The sequence below is a fragment of the Nicotiana tabacum genome, chromosome 18 (assembly GCF_000715075.1).
Source record: "Nicotiana tabacum cultivar K326 chromosome 18, ASM71507v2, whole genome shotgun sequence".
In the NCBI taxonomy this organism is placed as follows: Eukaryota; Viridiplantae; Streptophyta; class Magnoliopsida; order Solanales; family Solanaceae; genus Nicotiana; species Nicotiana tabacum.
In genome coordinates, this window is record NC_134097.1 from 76700441 (window position 1) to 76726983 (window position 26543).

Consider the following 26543-nt stretch of genomic DNA (forward strand, 5'->3'; position numbering starts at 1 on the left):
CGTCCTCCCCACTCTCGGAGCCGCTGACAGAATCCTCATCAGTAGAGAGTAGTGCAACTTTCTCTTCTTCCAAAGCCTTCACCTTCTCAATTTCTGCAGAAATGTCAAAGCCTTTGGCATGTACTTCCTTGAGAGTATGCCTTTGAGATTCCAGTTGATCACGATTGATAGCGCAGGACAGATTAAGCTTAGCTGCGGTAGATTTCTCCATAGCCCGAGCATTGGTAGCTGCAGCATCGGTTCGGTATTAAGACACGAATGCATTAGCTTCAAACTTAACCTTAGATAACTCAGTGGCCGTATCATTATGAAGCTTCTTATATTTACGTCCCTCCTCCTTTCCATGCCAAAGATGACTCTCGATCAAGGCCATCTATTCTCGAAGACTGTCTTTTTCAGAGGCCAAGCGGGCCATATTTTGCTTCCACCCGAGGGTTATAACCTATTTTGTCTTAAGCTCATCCCGGAGCTACTCCACCAGGTCATACTTTTCCTGGAACTACAAAGGTGGAACATTAGACGCCAAAACCAATAAGTATAAAATACGCCCATAAAGCCTATATTACCTTTTCAATGAGCTCGTCCCGCTCTTGGGAAGACTACGCAGAACTTGCTCGAAGATCATTGAGTTCCCCCTCTCTTTTGGCATAGAGAACCTTGAGTTCATCCATCTCTGACATAAGCTTCCTGAGCTCATCTTCACATCGGGCAAGCTCAGCTCGAGACTTTGAAAAAGCTTGATCGAGGAACATCGCAGACTAAGGAAGGAGGTTAGAAAAGCAAGAATCAAACTCTAAATGAAATTTTTAAGTCGAAGTTTACCTGCCTTTGAAGCTTCTCAACCTCTTCGAAGATAAACGAGGTGTCAAGATCAGGGACCTCTTCGATCCCAGTAAGGTATTCACCGAAGATATCATTCTCCCCATGGGATGTTCCTACATCAAAAGTCTTCATACCTTGAGAATCCCATATTTTCCTCTCAGAAAATGATGGGCCTGGTGGAGTGTCATCTACATCAATCACCCCGTGTGGCTCTATCGGGGCCTTCTCCTACCGTCTAGGAACCTCATGGCTGGGTTCTCTGAGTTCATCAACCAAGTGCCCTTTGGGACGGGGTGCTTTCTCACCACTAGTCGGTTTGAGAGCCTCGCTCGAGCTCCCCCCGGAACTTCCTCAGCTTGAGGTTAACCGCTTCGGTGGCCTCTCGCTCAACAACCTTTGAAGGATCGGAGCCTCCTCCTCTTCGAGTTATTAACGGGCGAGCATCTTTGTCCCCGACCTCATCTCTCTCTTTGTCCTCAGCACGAAGACGTGCAATAGTTTTTGGAGTCAAGGCCGCTGTACCAGCCCTAGGTTTTCGAAGCTTGGCCTTTTTTGGCTTCGGGGATTCCGCCGGCGACCCTCTCCTTCTTTTCATGTCCCTGGCAGGTTTTTGGGTCTCTCCCTCGCTAGGTGAGGGCAGCCTCATCGAAACAACATCTCTGAGGCATGCACAAGCGTAAAGTTAATTGTATTATTGAGGAGTATTTCACTAAGTGATTTAAATATGCAAATAATAAGGACTCACCGTGGTTTTTGGCCTCCCATCGGCCTTTGGCTAAATTGCGCCAGACGCGCTCAGAATATGTGAAAGTGGAAGCTAGCTACCTGACTAAGGCCGGGAGGTCCGCAACCGTACCTGGATACCAATCAACAGCTGCATTATCAAAAGGGAGTTAGTTCAAAGGAAAGGGAAAATGTCTAAGTAATGAAACATGCTCGATAGGTATGTACTTACGCTTCGTATTCCATTCCTCGGAGAATGACATTTTTTCAGCGGGAATCAGATCGAAGGTCCTGACTCGAACGAAACGGCTCATACCCTCAATCTTTATCCTCATCGATGCTTGCAAAGAAAGACTTCAGAGATCGACGTTGCAATTTTATCAGACCACCTCGATAGAGACGATGGCTGAATGACCTAATTATATGGTCGAAGGTAAAAGGCATCTCCTTGACTTTGCTTGAAAAATACCTAATTAGGTGAACAATCCGCCAGAAGAAAGGATAAATTTGGCCGAGTGTCACTTGGTATTGTCGATAGATGTAAGGCCCCGTGAAATTTCTACTCAAAAACCCGAGTCTTGTAGTGCCAAGTTAGGTTCATGTGTTAGAAATTCATTGGATTGATCTGTGCATTAAAAGTTAAAGAATAGTATTTTCCAGAAAAGTGCAATTCTACAGTCAACTCTGCGGTCGCATAATAGCTATGCGGACCGCATAGTCACCGCAAAGTCAGGCAATGTGAAGGTTAATTTTGAGGTCAACTATGCGGCCAAATATGCGATCACATAATCGATATACGGGCCGCATAGTCGTCGCATAATCCCCTTGGAACTTTTGCGAGGAGCAGTTCTGCGGTGCATTTTGCGATCACATAATGGGTATGCAGACCGCATTCTGGTCGAATACCCAGGCAGATTGTTCAGATTTTTTGAAGCATTTTAGTGGTCCATTCTGCGGGCCGCATGTCAATTTTGCGATCACAGATCTGAGTCGGGGCTCCAGATTTTTAAATTTTAAACCCGATCCCCCGTCGTTATATTCTGTGCAATAGCTCATTTTGAGCCTATTGTTTGGTGCTTTTAGAGTGATAGGGAGGGTCTAAGAGAGGGGAAGTGCCTTTCATCAAAAGTTCTCCAAACATCCTTGTTAAAAACATTGAAGATAATTAAGCGGAGCACTAAAACCTTCATCCCAGGAGGTAAGACTTCATCAGCTCAGCTCTTAATTTTATACATAGCTATAAGGGGTCATTAGTGAGGAAATTCATGGGGATAAGGGTGATTGCATTGCATGCATGTGTTATTAGACGATATGGGGAAATTATAAATAGAGAGGCATGAGGAACGAGCTAAGTGTAATCTTGCATAAAAGGACTATAAGGCCTTAATGAACACTCAATGCTTGATAAAATGCTCAATTGAACTTATATTATGATCTTTTCTTGATTTTCAATTGTGCTATATTGCTTAAATAGATTGAAGTGCAAATATTCCGAAACGTTATAAGATTAAGGAAAGCTCAGTTGAGGTATGTGTGGCTAAAACCCCGTCTTTTAAAAATCGAGTTTCGTCGGTGTTTGCGTAATTATTGTAAGATTAGAGTTGAATTGTTGTATGGACTATTGTTTTACATGAATTTGGGGTTGCGACTTTATATGCGTGTAAGATGTGTCTCAATATGATAAATGTGCTATTCTTGTTAACTTGAAAGGGTGTCAGGAATATGAATCATGTGCTGAAATGCTTAGACCTTAAATTGAGATTGAAGCAGTATATGTTGTGTCCTCTATGTGAAGTCTCATCTACACTTATAACTTTATTTGCTCTTATGTGCACATATTATCCTAAATTACCAATCTAACATTGAAATTGGGAATGATGTGAAATGTGGACTAGTGCCAAATATATCCTAAAGTGCCAATTTGAAATGCCCCAAACTAAAGGCTGTGGAAACATAATGCGAAAATTGTATGATTCTTCTACATTGATAATGTTATGATCGTTTAAAGCTTTTGAGATATACTTGTGCTTTCCTTATATTTGGTATGAAAGTTCTTTCTAACTAGATGGTATTTAGTTATACATACTAGTACTATTCTATGGTACTAACATCCCTTTTGCCGGGGGTGCTACATTTTTAAATGAATGTAGGTGGCTCCATTGCGGATAGTGTCGATCGCGCGTAGCGGAGTACCTTCTTATCAAAGTCTTGGTGAGCCCCTTTCTCCTTAAAGGGGTTATATTGCACATCTTTTGTTGTGGACTTCCACTTTTGAGGTATAGCCGAAGCCTTGTTGTTGGCATTGTCATACTTGTCTTTTACATCTTTAGAGGCTCCGTAGACATACGTATGGGTTATATACGGGTGTTGTATGGGTCTATGAACTATGTTGTAACTCTAACTCTTGCTTCTCTATAGTGTAATTGTGTGGAATCTTGGAACTTAACTACCGCTTAACGTTGTGATATAAATTGAATTAACAACATTGAATGTACTATCTTTCCTCGTCTAAATAAAATGAAAGCATAGTTTCCTTATTCATATTGAGTTGGGTAGGAAGTGTTTGATAAGGCTTGGTCAGTTGGGTTCACTCGATTGAGCGCGGGTCGCGCTTCCCGTAGTTGGGGCGTGACAATAGAAATTGAGGATCACTGGGTCTGGAAAAGGCAAAGAAGGATCTACCGGACCTAAGGTAAATGGGTATGTGTATACGCTTAGGAACCCCACTTTGTGAGTGGTAATATCCTCATCGGGTGAAAGGATCTCCACGTACACTTCATCCACCCAACAACAATATGCCTTTACTTGTTTAAGTTCGGTTATTAAGCTAATATACCGAGAAATGGGTTCACATTGTCCTGGAACTGAAATAGTCTTGTCGACCTTGAAATCGGAATACGTATCACAAAGCCCGGTGGTACACTCCTCAATGGTAGGAGGTACCACCATTTTATTCTTCGATGGGCGTGAAGACGAAGAGGCCTTCTCTTTTTGTTGAACTGTCTTAGAAGTTTTGGCCATTTTTGTTGTAAAAATTTAGAAGAAGGAGAAGGAGCTAGTTAAGAAATAGGCACAAGGAAGGAATAAGTGCAGAGAGGATTTGATGATATTGTAAAAGTAAAAGTTTGGAGAATGGAGGATTGAGTATTTATAGAAGTTGTTTAAGAGTGTTGGAGAAGCTAAACGGATGACCAATAGCCGTCTTTCATTAAAGCCTTTTTGAAAACTACGTAGGCGTAACTTTTGCACGAATTTTTAGTCACACAGACCGCTGACCTCACTAGACCAACGTCATGATTGGGACATCGAAGGATCGAGAATCAGATCATTTTTTCTATTTTTATTCCAAGAAATGCGGGGATTATCTGTACATGGTCTAAATCGGAGAGCTCAATTTTGAGGACTTAACGCTACCCCAGACTCAAGTTCGAGCATCACGAAGTAAAGATCAGATCTGACTGGAAAATGCATATCTCGAGAGAGAAAATTAGAGACCCATCGTGATCTGCCTCGATGGTAGTACATTTCGATGACACTCAAGAAAGAGCAGAAATTTCTCAAGGACACACGGATCAGGGTATAAATTATAGGATAAGATTTGTACGAAATAGTACGCATCCATACTAGGTTGTTATATTTCTGTACCAATAGAGTTCTTTACCATAATTGAAAATGTACCATATTAGAGTTTTCCCTTCCTATATAAAGGGGACCACAATCTTTCTAAAGGGGAGGGTGATTGAGATTATTCATTGCAATAGAACATTCCACTCTACTTTTCTCGTTTACTGTGCTCTACAATTGTTCTTCAGCTTTATTGTCTTTACTTTATTGTTCATACTTTATTTTTCTCATAACTCACCTCGAGGACCCTGAGATAATCAAGCTCGAGGTCCCCATTGCTCTAACAGCACTATTTTGGTTCATCAATTCTTCTTAGTTAAACCTAATATTACTTGTATATTCACTAGTATTTTGATAAATCTGTTTACCGTGAAAATGGTAATAACAATTAAATTTATAAATGGGACTCTAAAAATACATGATCTATTTTTATGCTAGTTGTTAGAGTAGTTGATGCTAGGCGTATGAAGTTTAACGACAAAGTTCAAGCTAAAATGGGGCAGTAATCAAACAGAGGGGCTTGATATCCGGGCTTCGGACTGATCGATGAAAGGCCTCGAGGTCGATGCCTGTGCTCAAGCTCGAGCTATCGGGGGTAGCCGGGAAGGAAATAACAGTTAGTATATAATTAAAGAAGGCTCTTTATAGCCAATATCAAGCAATAAAATAAGAACAAGTATGAAAGCAATAAATGGAAAGAGTCACCTCGAGCGAGTAAGTTAGAGAGAAAAGAGAGAAAGAGAGAGTTATTATTAATGGTTGGAGCAACAATAATGATTTACAAAGTGGTGAAGATTCCCTTTATATAGGAGGGTAATCCTGTTATAGTACAACATATATTAATGGTAAAAGCATGGAGATGGGATGCCTAGATGCGACGCCTTGATACAGGCTCTAGGTAGGCTGACTCTGTCAGATTTAGCCGTGTGCCTTGGGAATACCCTGTTTTACTCTAGCCTCGATCTTTGTCGTCTTTGAGTCGGGCCTCGACGAGCCATGAGGGAGGGAACTCGGTCGCAACTTCACGTCCTCGGGGTCTTGAGACATTCTTCTAAAGTGACTTGATAGCAAGAAATTAGGACCTCTGATTTTGCCGCATACAGATAGTCTCCGCATTTATTAGAATGAAGTGATGGGAAATGACTCTGACACCCGACTCCTCGAGCTTCTCATGATGACATCATACAATTGACGCAACCTATGGCGCGAGTTTTTGCGATAACTGGGACATCCCATGGACTTGTGTTTTCAACATCATTAAATGCACTGTCGATTTTCGTTCTCCAAAGTAAAAGTAACACCGTCGATTCGGTTCTTCAAGAACATAATAATTGCGTCCGCCAATCAGTCTTCCAAAGGCCTTGATGACTACGTCGTTACCTCCTATAAATGGGGGCGTTTTGGCATTGTTTTCCTATCCAAGTGTCTTTATCTGCTCATTCACCCCTTTCTCCTTACCATCTTCCTCTATTGTTGATCACCATGTTTGGAGTCTACGGCCTTAGGGTTGTTTGGCAGCATTCCAATAGGCCGTGTCGTGGCCCTTTACCTGAGCTCCTCTTCCTTAAGCATGATTACACCATTTTATCGCTGTTGTAGTTGCTGTTATGTCTGTTGTCGCTGTCCCTATTGGCTCGAGATGATGACATACGGGGGTCGACTTTCCTTTCTCGTAAAAAGTTCTTTGGGTTATATACCGCTGTTCACAAGGGGGCTCGGATTATACACCGCTGCTCACCTCCATACCCTGGCTCGACGTGGCACTTTTCCCCAAGCTGGTAGCTTGCACTGCTCAATGTTCCAAGAAGTGTATTCTAAGTAGCCGTGCAAATGAGGCCGATACCCACTAAGTCTGCTGTCTCTCCGAGGTTCTCTTGGCCAGTGGGAGTCCTCGATTTTTGGCGGGTTATGAAATTTTTTCATCTCTCCCTACTTCTCGACCTATCCTTTGAGGATATTAGTGCAGAAGGCCGGGATGAGGCTTCTGAGGATGTGTGCCAGGAGGCGTTTGTTATAGGAGGTGGACCTTCGAGAGTAGGCTAGTCTCTAGGCTTTTACCATGTGTGTACATCCCTTTGGTTTTTTGTTTCCGTATAAGGACCCCTTGTGGGCTTTTGTGATTGTATATAAGGACCCCCTGAGGGTCGTTGTTAGCCAATATTTATGAAATATGAAGACATCTTCTTTACTTCTGCTTTTGATTTTTGCCATGTTCTTGTATACTCTTGTGCATTTGCGGAGGATTTGAATGTATGCCTCTATTGACGATTGTCAATATTTTTTGCGGCCTTTGGTCGACAGAAATGGCCCTTTTCCGAGCTCATCGTTGTTCCCAGGATCAACCCTGAAGCGGTCCGGTAAACTTGGATCATCAGGGCCCTCGAGCCTTGTGGAGATAGAGCACCGAGTGAAAGTCAATTTCGGGCACTTAGAGCTTTTACTTTTAGCTTGACGTAGATAACCTTTTAAGATGTTGCAGGCAGGCTTCTAAGGAGGGTCTATTCGTACTTAGGCAACTTATTGAGGTCGAGCTCTCGTGGACAGAGCTCGAAGTGATTATTTTCTTCTTGAGGGAAAACTTCGAGGTCATTGCTGTTTCCTACATATACATGGGGTGGATCTTGCTTCTTTGGAAGATCCCATTATTTTAAATAGCTATCCTTCCGCCTTGGCATCGAGTCCTTCGTTACCTTAAGCACAAAAGTGTTGGTATAGGTCCCTGTTTCAGTTTGCCAATTCTACCATAGTCATGACTGCTACTTCAGGGCCTGCCCGGCAGGGAGGGGAGAGTTCCACTGCTAGTGCTCAAGATCCACTGGAGTTTACTTTGAAAACTATGTATTTGATAAAAGAGAAACATCTGGAGATAGTGAGAAGAGACTGTGGATGGGGCGAGGGGGTAACATTGCAGGCGCTTTACCCGAATGAGGGTATTACGGACCCCGCTGATGTATTCCTGAACGTATACTTATACCTTTTCGCATTAGTCTCCCTTGATAGGGTCGTGCTTGATTTCTGCCTGAAGTATCAGGTTACTTTGGCACAGATACATCCGTCATTTTGGCGAGTAGCGCTGAAGATGAGATTCTTTGCAGAGAAGGTTGGGCTTGAATTCATGCTTAGTCACCTCGCCAGGCTGTACCGACCCTTTTATCATCGAGGCTTGCTAACTTTGTGGTACCGTTTGTCCACGCCCTTTGTTGTTGTTGATGAGGAAGATGGGGATTGAGAGTGGGTCAGTTGATTCATCCAGGTCCAGACGACTGACATTATCCCCATGGAACTCATGCTATTTCCCGAGGAATGGAATTATGCGCATGAGTGGAGTGTCTCGTGCTTTCTAAAATTTGCTTGTAGCAAAAACCAGTTTAGTAATTGTGTTTCCTCCTTTTCTATAGCAACTTCGTGGGAGCCGGGCGAAGTTCCCAATTTTCCCAGTTAGGTCCGGAGGTTGGCGACCCATTCGACTTGCGATGAGCGTGTAAGGCCATGTGAAAACTTGTACTCAAAACCTAGTAGTTCGGACCCTTTTTGTACTGATCTATGCTATAAAAAGTCAAGAAATATTGTTTTCTAGAAAATGCGATTCTGCGATCGAGAATGCGGTCGCATATCAGGTATGCGGACCGCCTAATCGCCGCAAAGTAAGTCAGTGTTTGTCGAATTTGAGGTTAAATATGCGATCGCATAACCGATATGCGGACCGCATAGTCGTGGCAGTTCTGCGGTGTATTATGCGACCGCAGAACGGGTATGCAGACCACATTTCTGCCGCATACCCAGGAAGTGTGTTCAGATGTTGGGAGCACTTTTGTGGTCCATTCTGCGGACCGCATTTCCATTATGCGATCGCAGACCTAACTCGGGCTCCTATTTTTCTAAATTTTAAACCCGACCCCTTCTTCAATAAAACACCCCAACCCCTTATTTTAACCTATTTTCTGAACAAAACTAGAGAGAGGGAAGAGAGAATTCTTGAGAGAGAAAGTCTTATCTCCATCAATTCGATTTTTCAAAGTCATCCAGGACGGGAAATTTCAAGTAATTGTCTTCATCTCCGTTCTTGAAGGTAAAATCCCCAACCCTCTTTCATTGTTTTCAGATGGAAACAAAAAGGGGGGATTCTCATGCGTTAATTCTTGAAAATGGAAGTTGAGATACACATGCATGTCCTTTAAAACCTAGAATCTAGTAAGAGGAATTGGGTAGAACTAAAGATTTGCAAAAGAGGGGTTGGAAACCTAAGTAAGTTTGGGCTGAGTTTGTGAACTTCAGTTCTAAGTTATATGTGCTAACTTGTGAACTAGATTGACGGTACTAGGCTGTTGGTGAATTGAAAGTAGAAGTTAAAAAGGGAATTCGACTCCTGGTATGTATGGCTAACTTTAACCTTTGTAAAGTCACCATGTTGGTGTGCGAGTAATTGGTATGTGTTACTTATGTGGACTATTTGTGAAATTCTTGTGATTAATGTGCCTTGAACATTGTTGGTTAAGTTTTCCGTTATAGTGGTGTGAGTAAAATGGCAATAACACAAGTGTGTGTGGGTATGAATGTGTTACGTGGTAAGAGCTTTGGAACAAACGATGGAAAGAAATCGTAATTGATACAATTGAAACAATTGTGGCAAAATCATGCGTGACTTGTTGTGGGCAATTATTGTTGTAACTTGAATTGTGTACGGGTTATTGTATATGTTTGAATTAGTATTGATGTTTATGAACATTCCTTGTGAATTGTTGTTGTTGTGTGAAATATGATTGTCCGGTGGGATCGGGTTGCGCGCCGCAACACGAAGTAATAAGGTATGGGTTGTGGTGATAAGGGTGACCGAGGTAATAAGGGTGGCCGAGGTAATAAGGGTGTAAAAGTGATCGAAATCACTATTGAAATAAAAATATGTGAAACTTGTGAAACCATTGATGTGATGAAATAATGTTGAAAGGGGAAAATGAGAGATTGTTGAGTTGTTTGGCTTTGGTTGTTCCTTTCATGTGCATTTGATTGTTGTTCTATTACTGTTTGTTATCTGTGTATTTCTTGATTTTACTTAGGGTAAAGTTTGTTTATGCATACCAGTACAATTGAAATGTACTGACGTCCCTTTTCCCGGGGGCGCTACATTCGTGTTATGATTGTAGGTGGTTCCATAACAGGTACTCCAGCCCACCGACAGTAGCACTCCTTCACCTACCGTCTGTTGAATTGGTGAGCCCCTTTCCTCTCGGGGCCCTGCGTGGATCATGCTGCTTTTCTTCCCGGAGTCTTATTTTGGTATTTGTGTAAGGTATAGCCGGAGCCTTGTTGCCGGCATTTCCATATTATTCTTCAGTTGTATTTAGAGGCTCCGTAGACAGGAAATTTGGGTTATGTACTTATGTATTTTGGGCAGTATAACTTGTAAACCACGCTATGTAACTATGTATGTTATGTAAATCTCGTAAGAATGTGTTTAAATTTATAAATGACTATTTTACTTGGTTAATGGGTAATGGAAACGCAGGGTATCACGTGGAATAGGAAAGGCACCCAGGTCCGCTTGGCTGGGGGCTACCCGATCGAGTGCCGGTCGCGCCCCTCGGTTTTTGGGGCGTGACAAACTTGGTATCAGAGCCTAAGGTTTTAAAGTGTCCTAGGATGTCTCGGAGCCGTGTATAGTAGAGTCCTCCTTATCGGTGTATTGTCGACCACATCTATAAGTTGGAGGCTACATGGGCATTTAAGAAATTACCTTTTTCTTTGTTACTCTATATCGTGCAGTGAAGTGAAAAGTTGAAGTATTTACATCTAACTCGTGCTCTGTTCCAAATTTTCAGTAATGCCACCTAAGAAGAGAGCTAGACTCGGCCTCAGGGCCAAGCCACCCCAAGTGTGGCTGTGAATCATGTACCTGATGCCGTGGGTGAGAGTGACTCCCCGGTCTCGAATCTGCCTGGCCCATCTATTCCAGATCCAAGTATTCCTGTTCCAGCTGCGGCAGAGGGTGCTACCATCCCTCCCGTTGACATTCCTGATCTTGATGCAATTCCAGCTTCCGGTCCCGGGGTTTCTGATGGGGACCTTAGAGGAGCCATCCATATGGTGATCTAGTTAGTGTCCGCTCAGGCCCAGAAATCTCATGATGCCCCTACGCCCCCCAGCGGACAGGGAGATTCCGCCAGCTCTAAAGTCAACCAGTTTCTACGGTTGGCCCCTCCAGAGTTCACGGGCACAGACCCAGAGGCCGATCCACAGGATTTCCTTGATGAAATGTATAAGACCCTTCGAGTGATGAAGGCTACAGCGACGGAAGGGGTTGAGTTAGCTTCATACAGGTTGAGAGGATCAGCGTATTCGTGGTTCGAGATGTGGGAGGATTCCCGTGGGAAGGGAAGACCTCCGGCTAGATGGGATGAGTTTGTAGATGCATTCATGGACCACTTCTTGCCTGCCGAGACAATGGCGGCCCATGCCACAGAGTTTGAGGTCCTCAAGCAGGGCAGTATGAGTGTTTGGGAGTACCACATGGAGTTTGTGAGGTTGTCCAAGTGTGCTCCTCAGTTAGTGTCGACCATGGATGCTCGAGTTCGGCGATTCATTCAGGGTCTTAGTCCTTTGGTGGTGAATGAGGCTGCTACAGCGGCCTTACACTCAGATATGAATTATGGGTAGATTGTGGGGTTCACTCAGGCCACAGAGGCTAGGAAGTTGAAAATACGGGCAGAAAGGGAGAGTAGCAGCAGAGCCCGATCAGCGGGTCACTTAGGGAGACCAGTTCCGGAGAGAGGGCCATCAGGGCCGTACCAGTCATATGCCTAGTCCTCAGCAAGCGCACCGCTATCTATGCACAGTTATCAGCAGGGCAGTCACTTGAGATCAGGTTCAGACAATAGGAGACCCCATCATTCCGGTCATCCAGGAGGGAGATCACAGCAGCAGGGGAGGGCTTCATGCCCCAAGTGTGGGAGGTTCCATTCCAAGACTTGTTATTTGGATATTCCGGTATTTTATAGATGCGGGGTGAGAGGTCATATCCAGCGGGACTTCCGTGCGCCCAGCCAGGGCATGGGTGGGGGATTTGCTCAGTCATCCGGTTCTTTAGCTTCCACATCATTCGTGCGTCCTCCAGCCCCAGCAGGGCGCGGGGTAGTTAGGGGTGGAGCTCGTGGTAGAGGTGTATCCAGCCGGTTTTACGCCTTGAGTGGTCGCCAGAGTGCAAAGGCCTCCCCAGATGTTGCTACAGGTATCTTGTCTATTCAGGCCATTGATTGTTATGCTCTTATTAATCCGGGGTCCTCTTTGTCTTATGTCACCCTATTCATTGCTGTGAGTTTTGGGGTAGAACCTGAACAACTTCATGAGCCGTTCTCTGTATCGACTCCGGTTGGTGATTCAATTACATCCACACGAGTTTATAGGAATTGCGTTGTCATAATATGCGGTCGTGCTACCACGGCCGATCTTATTGAGCTTGAAATGGTGGATTTTGATGTGATTATGGGAATGGACTAGCTTTATTCGTGCTTTTCTAAACTTGAATGCCGAACGAGATTCATTAGGCTTGAGTTCCCTAATGAGACGGTTATTGAATGGAAGGGAAATGGTGTGGTGCCGAAAGGTAGGTTTATTTCCTACCTTAAGGCTTCGAAGATGATTAGGAAGGGGTGTATCTACCATCTGGTCCGGGTGACGGACACCACTTCAGAAGTGTCTGTCCCTAAGTCTGTGCCAGTCGTGAATGAGTTTCTTGAAGTGTTTCCGGACAAGCTTCCAGGGATCCCGCCAGATAGGGAGATTGATTTCGGGATTGATGTATTGCCAGATACGCGATCGATATCTATTCCACCATACAGAATGGCGCCAACGGAGTTTAGGGAGTTAAAGGAACAGCTGAAGGATTTATTACAAAAGGGGTTCATACGACCAAGTGTGTCATCGTGGGGTGCCCCGGTTCTTTTTGTCAGAAAGAAGGATGGGTCGCTCCGGATGTGTATTGATTATCGGCATCTTAACAAGGTCACCATCAAGAATAAATATCCTTTGCCTCAGATAGATGATTTGTTCGACCAATTGCAAAGTGCGAGGTTCTTTTCCAAAATTGATCTACGGTCCGGGTATCACCAATTGAAGATCAGAGAACAGGATATTCCTAAGATCGCTTTCAGAACTCGTTGTGGTCACTTTGAATTCTTGGTCATGTCTTTTGGGCTAACCAATGCCCCGACAGCTTTCATGGATCTTATGAATCGGGTTTTCAAGCCATTTATAGACTCATTTGTGATTGTTTTCATTGATGACATCCTTGTTTATTCGCGGAGCCGGGAGGATCATGCCGATCACCTCAGGGCAGTTATGCAGACCCTTTATCAGCACCAGTTGTATGCTAAATTTTCAAAATGTGAATTTTGGTTGGAGTCCGTTACCTTTCTGGGCCATGTTGATTCCAGTGAAGGGATTCAGGCGGATCCCCAGAAGATTGTAGTAGTAAAAGATTGGCCTAGACCCACGACCCCGATGGAGATCCGTAGCTTCTTGGGTTTAGCAGGGTATTATCGAAGGTTTGTGGAGGGGTTCTCTACCCTCGCCTCCCCTTTGACTAAGTTGACGCAGAAACCAGTTAAGTTCAAATGGTCCAATGTTTGTGAGAAAAGTTTTCGGGAATTGAAGTCGAGATTGACCTCGACGACGATATTGACCTTGCCGGAAGGCACGGAAGGATTTGTGGTTTATTGTGATGCCTCCAAGGTCGGTTTGGGGTGTGTGTTGATGCAACATGGGAAGGTTATAGCGTATGCTTCAAGGCAACTCAAGAATAACGAGAAGAATTATCCGACGCATGATTTGGAAATTGCGGCAATTTTATTTGCCTTGAAAATATGGCGGCATTATCTTTATGGGGTCCATGTGGATGTGTTCTCAGACCACAAGAGTCTCCAATGTTTGTTCAAGCAGAAGGAGTTGAATTTAAGGCAGCGGTGGTGGTTAGAATTTATCAAGGATTATGATATGGATATTTTATACCACCCAAGGAAGGCAAATGTGGTGGCCGACGCTCTTAGTCGGAAGTCCATGGGTAGTTTGGCTCATTTGGGAGCGGATCAGAGGCCTTTGACTCGGGAGGTTTATCAATTGGCCAGTATGGGGGTTCGTATTTCGACCTCAGACGAGGGGAAGGTTATGGTGCATAATGGAGCAGAATCGTCACTGGTAGCGGAAGTCAAGGAAAACCAGCTCATTGATCCAGCATTAGCACAGATGAAGGAGGCAGTTTTGAGTAACAAGACTTCGACATTTTCACTCGGTGGTTACGATGGTGTATTACGATGTCAAGGTAGGCTATGTGTTCCAGATGTGGATAATCTTCGGGGGAGGGTAATGGCGGAGGCTCATAATTCCAGGTATTCTGTGCACCCAGGTTCTACGAAAATATACCGTGATCTCAAGGAAATTTATTGGTGGAACGGTATGAAGAGGGGTGTGGCGGACTTTGTATCTAAATGTCCGAATTGTCAACGAGTAAAAGCCGAGCACCAGCGGCCCGGTGGGTTAACTCAGCTTATGGAAATACCAATGTGGAAATGGGAGATGATCAACATGGATTTCGTGGTAGGGTTACCTCGCACTCAGCGCAAGTTCGACTCAATTTGGGTAATAGTGGATCAACTCACCAAATCAGCTCACTTCTTGCCAGTCAAATCCACGGATACTGCGGAACAATACGCTCAACTGTATATCAAGGAAATAGTAAGGCTTCATGGCACTCCACTTTCTATTATCTCAGATCGAGGGGCCCAGTTCACAGCTAATTTTTGGAAGAAATTTCAGCAAGGTTTGGGTACTCAGGTGAATCTCAGCACGACTTTCCATCCGCAGACTGATGGTGAAGCGAAACAGACTATTCAGATGCTTGAAGATATGTTAAGGGCTTGTGTCATGGATTTCAAGGGTAATTGGGATGATCACTTGCCACTTATAGAATTTGCTTACAATAACAACTTTCATGTTAGCATTCAGATGGCCTCATTTGAGGCATTGTACGGGAGGAGATGTAGGTCTCCGATTGGATGGTTCGAAGTGGGTGAAGCAGAATTTTTAGGGCCAGATCTCGTGCACCAGGCTATGGAAAAAGTTAAAATCATTCAGGAAAGGCTGAAAGCTGCTCAGAGTCGCCAAAAATCTTAAGCGGACATTCGTCGAAGAAAATTGGAATTCCAAGTAGATGATTGGGTGTTCTTGAGGGTATCTCCTATGAAGGGAGTCATGCGATTTGGGAAGAAAGAGAAGTTGAGTCCTAGATATGTCAGGCCGTATCGGGTCACTCAAAGGATAGGACAGGTGGCCTATAGACTAGAATTGCCCCCTGCAATGTCATTAGTGCACCCGGTGTTCCATGTGTCTATGTTAAAGAAAGTGTTTGGAGACCCATCCACCATCATGCCAATCGAGGTCAATGAAGAGTTATCATATGAAGAAATTACGGTCAGTATTCTTTATAGGCAAGTTCGCAAATTGAGAAACAAGGAAGTTGCTTCAGTTAAAGTGCTATGGCAAAGTCAACAAGTCGAGGAAGCCACATGGGAAGTGGAAAGTGAAATGGAAGAAAAATATCCCCATATGTTTGAACAAGTCTAGTAGTGATCGTGCGAACTCTTGTCTCTAAGTAAATTGATGTTGTGTTCAATCTGGTACAAAGACACCCCATATATTTTTCCTAAATGCTTTACTATTGTAACTCCTCAAGTTGTGCAAGAATTGTATGTGTTGTGATTAATTGAGTCATGCGCAAGCCCCTTTTTGGTAAATGAAAGTTTTGTAAGAACTCCTGCTATAAGTGAATGATTAAAGGTAGTGTAGATTGGTAATGATTAATTGAAATGTGTATAGTGTATTGAAGTGGTTGAACTGTATGGAACTCATTGAAGTGGCCAAATTATGTGCAGGTGTTGAGGTGATGAATTGTATACCAGTTGTAGGAATAATAGGGATAGTGTAATGGTGCTTGGAAATAATGTTTTGGGGGCTCTCTGAAAGGTAGATACGTCTAATTACAAAGGGAACTCTGGAATTTTTTTTTTCAAAAATTGGGAGTTTGCATATCATGTTTTCAAAACCAACCGATTTCCAAAATCCTCATTCGAGGACGAATGATTTTAAGTGGGGGAGGATGTAAGGCCCTGTGAAAACTTGTACTCAAAACCTGGTAGTTCGGACCCTTTTTGTACTGATCTATGCTATAAAAAGTCAAGAAATACTGTTTTACGGAAAATGCGATTCTGCGGTCGAGAATGCGGTCGCATATAAGGTATGCGGACCGCATAATCGCCGCAAAGTGAGTCAGTGTTTGTCGTATTAGAGGTTAAATATGCGATCCGATATGCGATCGCATAACTGATATGTGAACCGCATAGTCGTCACATATTTTCCTTGGGATTTTTGAGAGGGCCAGTTCTGCGGTGCATTATACTACCGTAGAACGGGTATGCGGACTGTATTTCTGCCGCATACCCAGGCAGTCTATTCAGATATTGGGAGCACTTTTGCGGTCCATTCTGCGAACCGAATTTCCACTCTGCAATCACATATACGATCATAGACCTGACTCGGGGCTCCAATTTTCTTAATTTTAAACCCGACCCCTTCTTTAATAAAACACCCCAACCCCTCAATTTAACCTATTTTATGAACAAAACTAGAGAGAGGGAAGAGAGAATTCTTGAGAGAGAAAGTCTTATCTCCATCAATTTGATTTTTCAAAGTCATCCAGGCCGAGAAATTTCAAGTAATTGTCTTCATTTCCGTTCTTGAAGGTAAAATCCCCAACCTTCTTTCATTGTTTTCAGATGTAAACAAAAAAGGGGGATTCTCATGCGTTAATTCTTGAAAATGGAAGTTGAGATTCACATGCATGTCCTTTAAAACCTAGAATCTAGTAAGAGGAATTGGGTAGAACTAAAGATTTGCAAAAGAGGGGTTGGAAACCTAAGTAAGTTCGGGCTGAGTTTGTGAACTTCAATTCTAAGTTATATGTGCTAACTTGTAAACTAGATTGACGGTACTAGGCTGTTGGTGAATTGAAAATAGAAGTTAAAAAGGGAATTTGACTCCAGGTATGTATGACTAACTTTAACCTTTGTAAAGTCACCTTGTTGGTGTGCGAGTAATTGGTATGTGTTACTTATGTGGACTATTTGTGAAATTCTTGTGATTAATGTGCCTTGAATGTTGTTGGTTAAGTTTTCCGTTATAGTGGTGTGAGTAAAATGGCAATAACACAAGTGCGTGTGGGTATGAATGTGTTACGTGGTAAGAGTTGTGGAACAAACGATGGAAAGAAATCGTAATTGATACAATTGAAACAACTGTGGCAATATCATATGTGACTTGTTGTGGGCAATTATTGTTGTGACTTGAATTGTGTACGGGTTATTGTATATGTTGGAATTGGTATTGATATTTATGAACATTTCTTGTGAATTGTTGTTGTTGTTGTGTGAAATATGATTGTCCGGTGGGATCGGGTTGCGCGCCGCAACACGAAGTAATAAGGTGTGGGTTGTGGTGATAAGGGTGGCCGAGGTAATAAGGGTGGAAAAGTGATCGAAATCACTATTGAAATAAAAATATGTAAAAGTTGTGAAACCATTGATGTGATGAAATAATGTTGAAAGGGGAAAAGGAGAGATTGTGGAGTTGTTTGGCTTTGGTTGTTCCTTTCATGTGCATTTGATTGTTGATTCTATTATTGTTTGTTATCTGTGTATTTCTTGATTTCACTTGGGGTAAAGTTTGTTTATGCATACCAGTACAATTCAAATGTACTAACGTCCCTTTTGCCGAGGGCGCTACATTCGTGTTATGATTGTAGGTGGTTCCATAACAGGTACTCCAGCCCACCGACAATAGCACTCCTTCATCTCCCGTCAGTTGAATTGGTGAGCCCCTTTCCTCTCGGGGCCCTGCGTGGCTCATGCCGCTTTTCTTCCCGAAGTCTTATTTTGGTATTGGTGTAAGGTATAGCCGGAGCCTTGTTGCCGGCATTTCCATATTATTCTTCAGTTGTATTTAGAGGCTCCGTAGACAGGAAACGTGGGTTATGTACTTATGTATTTTGGGTAGTATAACTTGTAAACCACGCTAAGTAACTATGTATGTTATGTGAATCTCGTAAGAATGTGTTTATATTTATAAATGGCTATTTAACTTGGTTAATGGGTAATGGAAATGCAGGGTATCACGTGAAATAGGAAAGGCACCCAGGTCCGCTTGGCTGGGGGCTACCCGGTCGAGGACCGGTCGCGCCCCTCGGTTTTTGGGGCGTGACAGAGTGTAGGTGGTGAGCTGTGTCCCGAGGCAGATGGGAAGCGAAACACCAATGTATATGTGTACGCTAATTTTATCTTTGTCTTTGTATATTTTAGATGACATTTTCCTTTTTCTTTTGTACCGGTCTTGTCGTTGTAGGTATCAGAAGGTCCCCATGGGCGAGGCTGTGCTCCTCCGTAGAGGGGGAGGAGTTTTCGGTTTCCTAGCCAAGGGACGATGGTGATAAACGGGATGTCCGCTCGTAGTGCGATGGAGCTTTTAGCGGGGCCAAACGGGTCCGTGTCTTCGAGGAGAAAACATCGCCCGAGCCTGCTGTTCCTGAAGTCATCGGTTCTGGAATAGTGGTTCCTACGAGTGATAATGCTTTGACCGAAGTTAGTTCTTCTAAGGCCGGGGGGCTGGACCAACAGGAGTGTGCTCCGCCTTCGAGGAAGTCCGCATAGTCCTTCTGCATCTCATGTCTTCCCTTCCTTATCGAGTTTTTCTTCTGCAGGTCTTTGATAGGTTTATGTTTGAGCTGCTCCTTCATGGGGTTAGACTTCGGAAAGCTCTAGATGAGGGTAGGTCCCTCAGGCTCCTCTGCGAAGAGAAAGAGGTTGAGTTGATGCACTGGCGATGTGAGGCATACCAGAGCTCGAATTTTGAGAACTATTTGATGTAGAAGGTAATCTCTCGTAGTACACGTTTTGCTTTTTAACGTTAAGGTTAACTTTTTTGCATATCTCTGTTGCAGAGAAAGGCAGAGGCTCTGGAGCGCCTTAGGAGTGAAGCCGACCGATTTAGGAATGACTGTGGCGAACTAAGAGCTCAGGTGCAGGCTCAAGCTTTAGAGGAGAAGGGTGCCTTGGCTAAAGTTCCTGCCTTCGAGGCCCAACTCCGCTTGGCTCGTGACAACGCTTCAGTTCAAGCAGTATGATCGCGAAGATCGAGTCCAAACTTTCGAAGGTCAGGGCTGAAATTGTTGATGCTCGGGCTGAAGCAGCATTTAGTTGGACTAGGGTTGATCAGGAGATGGTGATTCATTTGAAGGATGCTACTGATGCCCAATCTAAGTTAAAGAGGGCCCTCGATCGTGAAAAGAGGATCAAGGAATATGTTCATTGCAGATCCCGAAGAGAGGTACTTGAAGAGGTCGGCTCCAGGGGTTTTGTTCTCCCGGAAGAGCTATCTCGAGCGAGGGTGGATGAGCGTGATGCTCGGTCACTTCTTGCCGATGCTGCAGAGAGTGAAGATGAGGGCGGTGGTTGTAGCCTTCTGAAGCGGAGCATAGACTTTGTCATTTTGTATGTGATATTCGCAAAGCACATTTGTAGATGGAGAACGCACCTTTTTATGTGTGTAAATAAAAGAATACCTGAAGCTTTATCTCTTATGTATCCCTTTCTGCTTTGCTTTTGACCAGACGGGATGGTGTCGGAGTTGGAGACAATCCTTAGATTCGTAATACTATTATGGAGCTCATCAGGCAGGCCTAGAGGCTTTTACACGTTTGGCTGATGCGGCCTTTAGCACAAGCTGGCGTTAGAGCTCCTATGCTTTGTTCAACTGTTTTTGGTTTAGTCTCCTAATCAGGTTTCGACTCGAACCTATTCGACCCTCAAGCTTTTACGTCTGCATGTGCGGGTGACAATGGCTCTTACACTATGCCCTTAGGCATGTATAGTTAACTATTTTGGATCCGGTCTACGAATCGGGTTACGACTCGAGCTCATTTTAAATCTCAAGTTTTCAAATTTTAATCTGGTGATAGAGGCTCTTATGGTTTTGGTCGTTACGACCTTTTAGTGGGTGGCCCTGAGACTCGTTTGGCTGGCGACAATGGCTCTTACGCTTTTGCCCGTGGGCATATATAGGCATTGTTTTCCTCTAGTTAAGGACTTTTTGAAATGATTTTGCCTGACCCATCATCGGTTTGGGAAGAACCTCAATTTCAAGCCGTTAGCAGCGATGTTCGAGCACCTCGGAAGGTTTAGCTCGTAGGCTAAGTAGCTCAAAGCCTTGTCATTTGGAGCTGACATGGTCGAAGCTCGTTTGCCTGTTGAGGGTAGCATGTTTTAATCGGTTCTTTCTCAAGTAGATTCGAAGTAATGGCATGTGATTTTGTTAGCGATGGTCGGGCGTCCCCGATTCGCGTTAATTTGGCTGGTGCAGCCGTATTGACCGTAGTCATTTGTGTTTGGTCGGAGCCATTTGTGATCCCGAGTGTGGCAATTTAGCCGTCTATATCGAGGGTATGCCCTTTCGGGAGTCTTACAAATGCGACATATAGTCTGAACTTCGGGATCGAGTTTTATGCCTGTATTAAGATCTTACAAAATTTTCATGCCTGCTGAGGCCTTATAGTTTTTTCACGCCTGTTGAGGTCTCACAATTTTTTCATGCCTGTTGAGGTCTTACAGCCTTTTCATGCCTGTTGAGGTCTTACAATTTTTTCATGCCTGTTAAGGTCTTATAGTTTTTTCACTCCTATTGAGGTCTTACAGTTTTTTCATGCCTGTTGAGGTCTTACAGCCTTTTCATTCCTGTCGAGGTCTTAGAGTTATTTTTTGTCGTTATGTAAAATAGATCTGGCTAGACCGAATTTGCCCGCTCGGGGTCTTACGGCCTCAGGTTTTTTAGTGAATGGCGATTGACGACAGTCTCCGAGTCATCTAGTTTGCTTAGGCTCGAAAGTCGTTACTCGTGAGCTAGGAATTGCCTCGTTGATGTCTTACGAGCACGGAGTTCCTACCCTGAGGTCATGTAGGCATCAAATTGTTGACGCTAAGTCTCTGAGTATTTCGGGATGTACTTATGAAGGGATCCTTGCCGTGAGTATGCTGAATTTTCTTTGGAGCATGAGATGCTTTTGGCGAAATATATTCTTTGATTGCTTGGAGTAAGTACATGTTTTTTCGTTGCCGTGAGCTCGGCCTACGTGGGCACGGCTCTTTTGACCGTTTGGCCTGGTACATTGTTTCCCATTGGAACTTAGTCTGTCATTCCCCGGCCCTTCCGAGCGAACGTCGTCTTCAAGGGAGGTGCCTTCTAGTGTTCGGGGTTGATTGCAAAAGAAGCCCTGCGAGCTTGTCGGATCCTCCTTAGGAGGCACGTTGCCCCGCTAAGAACCTTCCTGGCGAGACCCTATTCGAGGCATAATCTCGGCCAAGGGAAATGAGTGCGATAGTTACCATTAAGGCCTTGGGATCTTCGGGTAGGGTTAACAATTCCAAACGCCCTGGCCGAGTGTCTGCATACAGGTTAGTGTAAAATAACGAGGGAGGGAGGTGGTCTTACCTTATCGCGAGGTGCGCAGGCGATGTTCCGAGGCCCGATATGTCCTTGCCGTTTTGGAGCGAGGACTTTGTACAGCCCTCCACTGTGTTTAATCGGGCTTGGCGGAAGACATGGTTTGATTACCCTTTGACTATTTCGAGAGTGGAGATATTGGTACCAACGATTCGTTACGGGACATGAAAATTCCCCTTGTCGCATGTTGCTCCCTACCGACGGTTTTAATTCCGTCCCTTGTGGGGGATTTCATCCCTTGGCAAATAGGGGATGGCACTGCCTTTACGCAGTGCGTCTGTGGCCCTTTGAATAAGGCGTTCATGCCTTGCGCCTCCTTTATTGATATGGATCTTGGTGATTTGGTCTGCGACAGCCGTGCTGACTGATAGAATGGTCTTTCTTCTCGCTGCCTTGATCACTCTGTGGAATCCGCCAATGTTTCAAGAGGCGGGCGTGATTTGGTCCAGAGGTCCGAGCCGCCCTATCATCCTCGGCCGGAAAATGTTGATCGAGCCACCTGAATTCATGAGCATATGTTTTATTTGAAATGGATAGAATGAGGAAGAAGGTTACCGGTGTGTCAGTGTGAGGTTCAGACAAGGTCTCGGTATCCTCTTCGCTAAATGTGAGGGCATCCTCGGGAATATATCCCCAGATCCGTTTTTCTCTAGGGACGGGTATTTTTACCATCCTCTTTATAAGTTCCTAGAGAGTATTGTCGCTCTTCCACTATCATGGTAATATGTCACGGCCCATTTGCTTCATTCTTCTTGGCCGCCTTCCTTACTCGGAATTGAACTCGAGCCCGATTGCTCGACAGTTCTCGGCTGTAATTTTTATTGAGTAGCTTGGCTATTCTCCTTCGGAGCTGGTGGCCATCTTCGGCCCCGTGGACGTACGTATTATATAGTCCACACACCAAGCTATGATTCCTCTGAGAGGGATTTGACTGAATAGGCCTGGGCCATGTGACGTCCCTAGTTTTGCTGACGGTGACCACGATGTCTGATACAACGATGTTGAAATTGTATATTCATGGGCGAGGCTCCCTTGCTAGCCTCATGTCCCCATCGAATCTGGCTCTGTTGACGATTCCTCAAGGATATTCCTCGAGTCATTCCTCCTATCTACGGTGTACGAGCGGTATCTTTTTTTGTTTGGCATCGGTTTCTTTACCAGGATCCTGCTTGTGTATAATGGGCCTGAAGGGACTCCCGGTTGGTCATCTATGATCCTGATTTGCGACTAGTGCCGGATGTGGGTGTCCGACCAGGTCTTGGCTGGATACTCGATCAAGTTCTGTTTCAACTGCCTTGAAATCACTAGGCTTTGAGTGAAGGCCTGCACCTCCCAATCGTCTGAGACCGGGGGTAGTTCCATTCGTTCCATCTGGGAACGAGATGCGAATTCTCGCAGCATTTCATTTTCCCTTTGCTTAATCTCAGATGCGTCGGGCTTTCTCGTCGTTGCTTTGATGGCACCGACGTGTGCCTTTAAGAAGAAATCCGCCAGTATGGTAAGTGAGTTTATAGGGTTGGGAGCTAGGCTTATGATGCCACATCATGTCCCCCTTCGAGAGCATTTCTCCGAACCTCTTCAATAAGATGGACTCGATCTCATCGTCTTTTGTGTCATTGCTTTTCACCGTGCACGTATAGGTAGTAACGTGTTCGTCGAGATCTGAGGTCCCGTTGTACTTAGGGAGTTCCGGCATTTTGAACTTCTTTGGAATGGGTTTTAGAGCCTCTTCCTCTGGGAACGGCTCCAATCTACACCCTTCAAGACCGGGAGCGCACCCAGGATCTAGTCAACCCTAGAGTTGTAGGTCTCGACCTTCCTGTCGTTGGCTGCTATCATTTTCTCGCCCGACTCGATCCTTTTGGTGAGATCCTCAAGCATTTTTACTATGGCCGGGTCGGCTATCGATCCGTTATTGCTCGATCTCTCGGGTACTTGTTCGGTTAGGGGAGCTGTTTCCTGCGCTACTGTGCTGGGAGTCTTTGGATGGCTTTACAACTGAGCGATATCCAACTGCTGTTCCTACAACATTTCAAAAATAACATGAAGACTAACTTCCTGTTCTTCCTAGGCTGGGTTTTTTGGGCTTCTTGTTGGTCGTTATGCCGTATGCTCTTGTCGATGTGTGAGGTTTCGTCGACCTGTTGTGCGTCCTGCGAATCTGCGTCTGCTGAAATCGGCCCGGGCGCGTTATCGGATTCTGCGGTGGCACGCTGACGACTAGAACAGTCACACTGTTTTCCCCGTGGTTTTCAAGATTGTCGTTCTCTACTCTGTTTACTGAGCTAGACATTTTGTCCTGAAATCAAAAGATCTTGGACAAGAAAAAGTGTGAAAGATAACTTGCGTTTGTGTAATGAAACAAGCAAGAAAATAATCACTATTATTTTTTGGCCCACGGTGGGCGCCAAACTGTTTACCGTAAAAATGGTAATAACAATTAAATTTATAAATGGGACTCTAAAAATATGTGATCTATTTTTATGCTAGTTGTTAGAGCAGTTGATGCTAAGAATGTGAAGTTTAACGATGAGATACAAGCTAGAACGGGGCAGTAATCAAACCGAGGGGCTTGATATCCGGGCTTCAGACTAATTGATGAAAGGCCTCGAGGTCGATGCCTGGGCTCAAGCTCGAGCTCGAGCTATCGGGGGTAGACGGGAAGGGAATAACAGTTAGGATATAATTAAAAAAGGCTCTTTATATCCAATATCAAGCAATAAAAGAAGAACAAGAATGAAAGCAATAAATGGAAAAAGTCGCCTCGAGTGAGTAAGTTAGAGAGAATAGAGAGAGAGAGTTGTTATTGATCTTGTATAGAATGGTTGGAGCAACAACAACCCTTTACAAAGTGGCGAGGATTCCTTTTATATAGGAGGGTAATCCTGTTATAGTACAACGTATATTAATTGTAAAAGCAAGAAGATGAGACGGCTAGACGCGACAACTTGATACAGGCTCTAGGTAGGCCGGCTCTGTTAGACTTAGCTGTGTGCCTAGGGAATTCCCCTTTTTGCTCTAGCCTCGATCTTCGCCTTCTTTGAGTCGGGCCTCGACTAGCTCCAAGGGAGGGAACTCGGTCACAACTTCACGTCCTCGGGGTCTCGAGACATTCTTCTGAAGTGACTTGATAGCAAGAAATTAGGCCCTCTTATTTCGCCGCACACAAAATCACATATCTTTAAAACTACAAATCACTTTTAATTGTTACTCACATTTTTCGAGGTAAACACCAAAAAAAGAAAAACTAATTTTTCTCAGTTCTAGAAACAAGAGTCCATACTAGAACCTTTGTATAAGATTCGGCTGTGTTACATAATTTTATAGTAATCCTTCGTGTTGCAAACAACAAACATGACAATCATATTGTCAAAATGGAAAAAGTATATCATTAGTGTTGGTATACATGTTATTGCAACCGAATTCGAATATGAGGATACCTCCACGAAGTAAGCTTGTGCAGGGAAAAATGAGCTGGAATAGGAAGTTGAAGCTTTACAATTATCAAATAACTTTACTTAATTGAGGTACATAACTTGAACAAGACATAGAATGATTTCAACTGTCATTGATATCTTTGAAAACTCAAATATAACGGCAAACAATAAATTTGCGTCAGAGTAAATAAAATTAAGACCGAAAAATATTGCAACAATTGTAGTATTTTATTTCAAATATTTGAGTGTTACAATATCTATAATTCCTCTGATTCTTCTTTTCAACAGAAATTTAAGGGCCTTTGAGCTTGATCTTGAATTTGAATTTGATTTATCTGTCGTGAACACTTTGATTGTTGCCACGAAGTTTATCACGAACAAGTACCCTTTATCTTGGATGCTTGTATTTGATTTGACTTCGTTTTTGATCTTGAATACATGAAATTTGTGCCCCTTGCGTCTTCCTGTTATAACTTCTGGTCTTTGTTTTGGGCTATGAAGACCCCTATTCATAATAGTAGGAGGGAAGAGTTGTGATAAGAACAAACTCTTTTCGACCAATCAAATTGAATTGTGATAAAGTCGCATTTGATTGGCTAGAACACGTCACTTGCACATATTGTGCGGTTTCATTGGCTTTTTAATATGACATAGCGCACATTGTCATTTTTACATGTGGCATGATCCTATTGGCTCTTCCATTTGACTTGGTATGTCACGTCATTTGACACATGGCACCAAACTGGGCCTCTAGGAAAATGACATCTTGGGATTAATGAAGTGGACTCATCACTTGTAGGCCAATTAAATGGGATAACCAAATGAATCTGGACTTATTTATTTAATTGATATATATTGGACTTATATAACTAATCCAATTATATTAGCCCAATAAATTTATTTGAACTAATATATCTATTTACCTTGAAAATGGTAATAACAATTAGATTTGATTTTGTGGTTCTAAAAATATGCGATATGTTTTTATGCTAGTTAAGCAATAGATGCTAAGTTGAAAATTAGATAATAAGATAAGAGCTTGTAGATAGTGTAATAATCAAACCGAATGACTGGAAATCGAAGCCTCGAGCTTGCGTATATGGGGCCTCGAGGTCGAGTCGGGTGCCCGGTTAAGGGCAGTCGATGGAGGATAAACAGTTATGATAAATTTAATGGCGGCTCTTTATGACCAATAACGAGCAATAAATGAAGAACAATAAATAGAACACGATAAATGTAAGCAATAAATGTAAGTAGTGAGATGAAGAGAATATATTATGTTAGGGAGTAGAGAGAATGTTCTTATATATTCAATATTGGGTATCAGATCCCCTACAAATGGCAAGG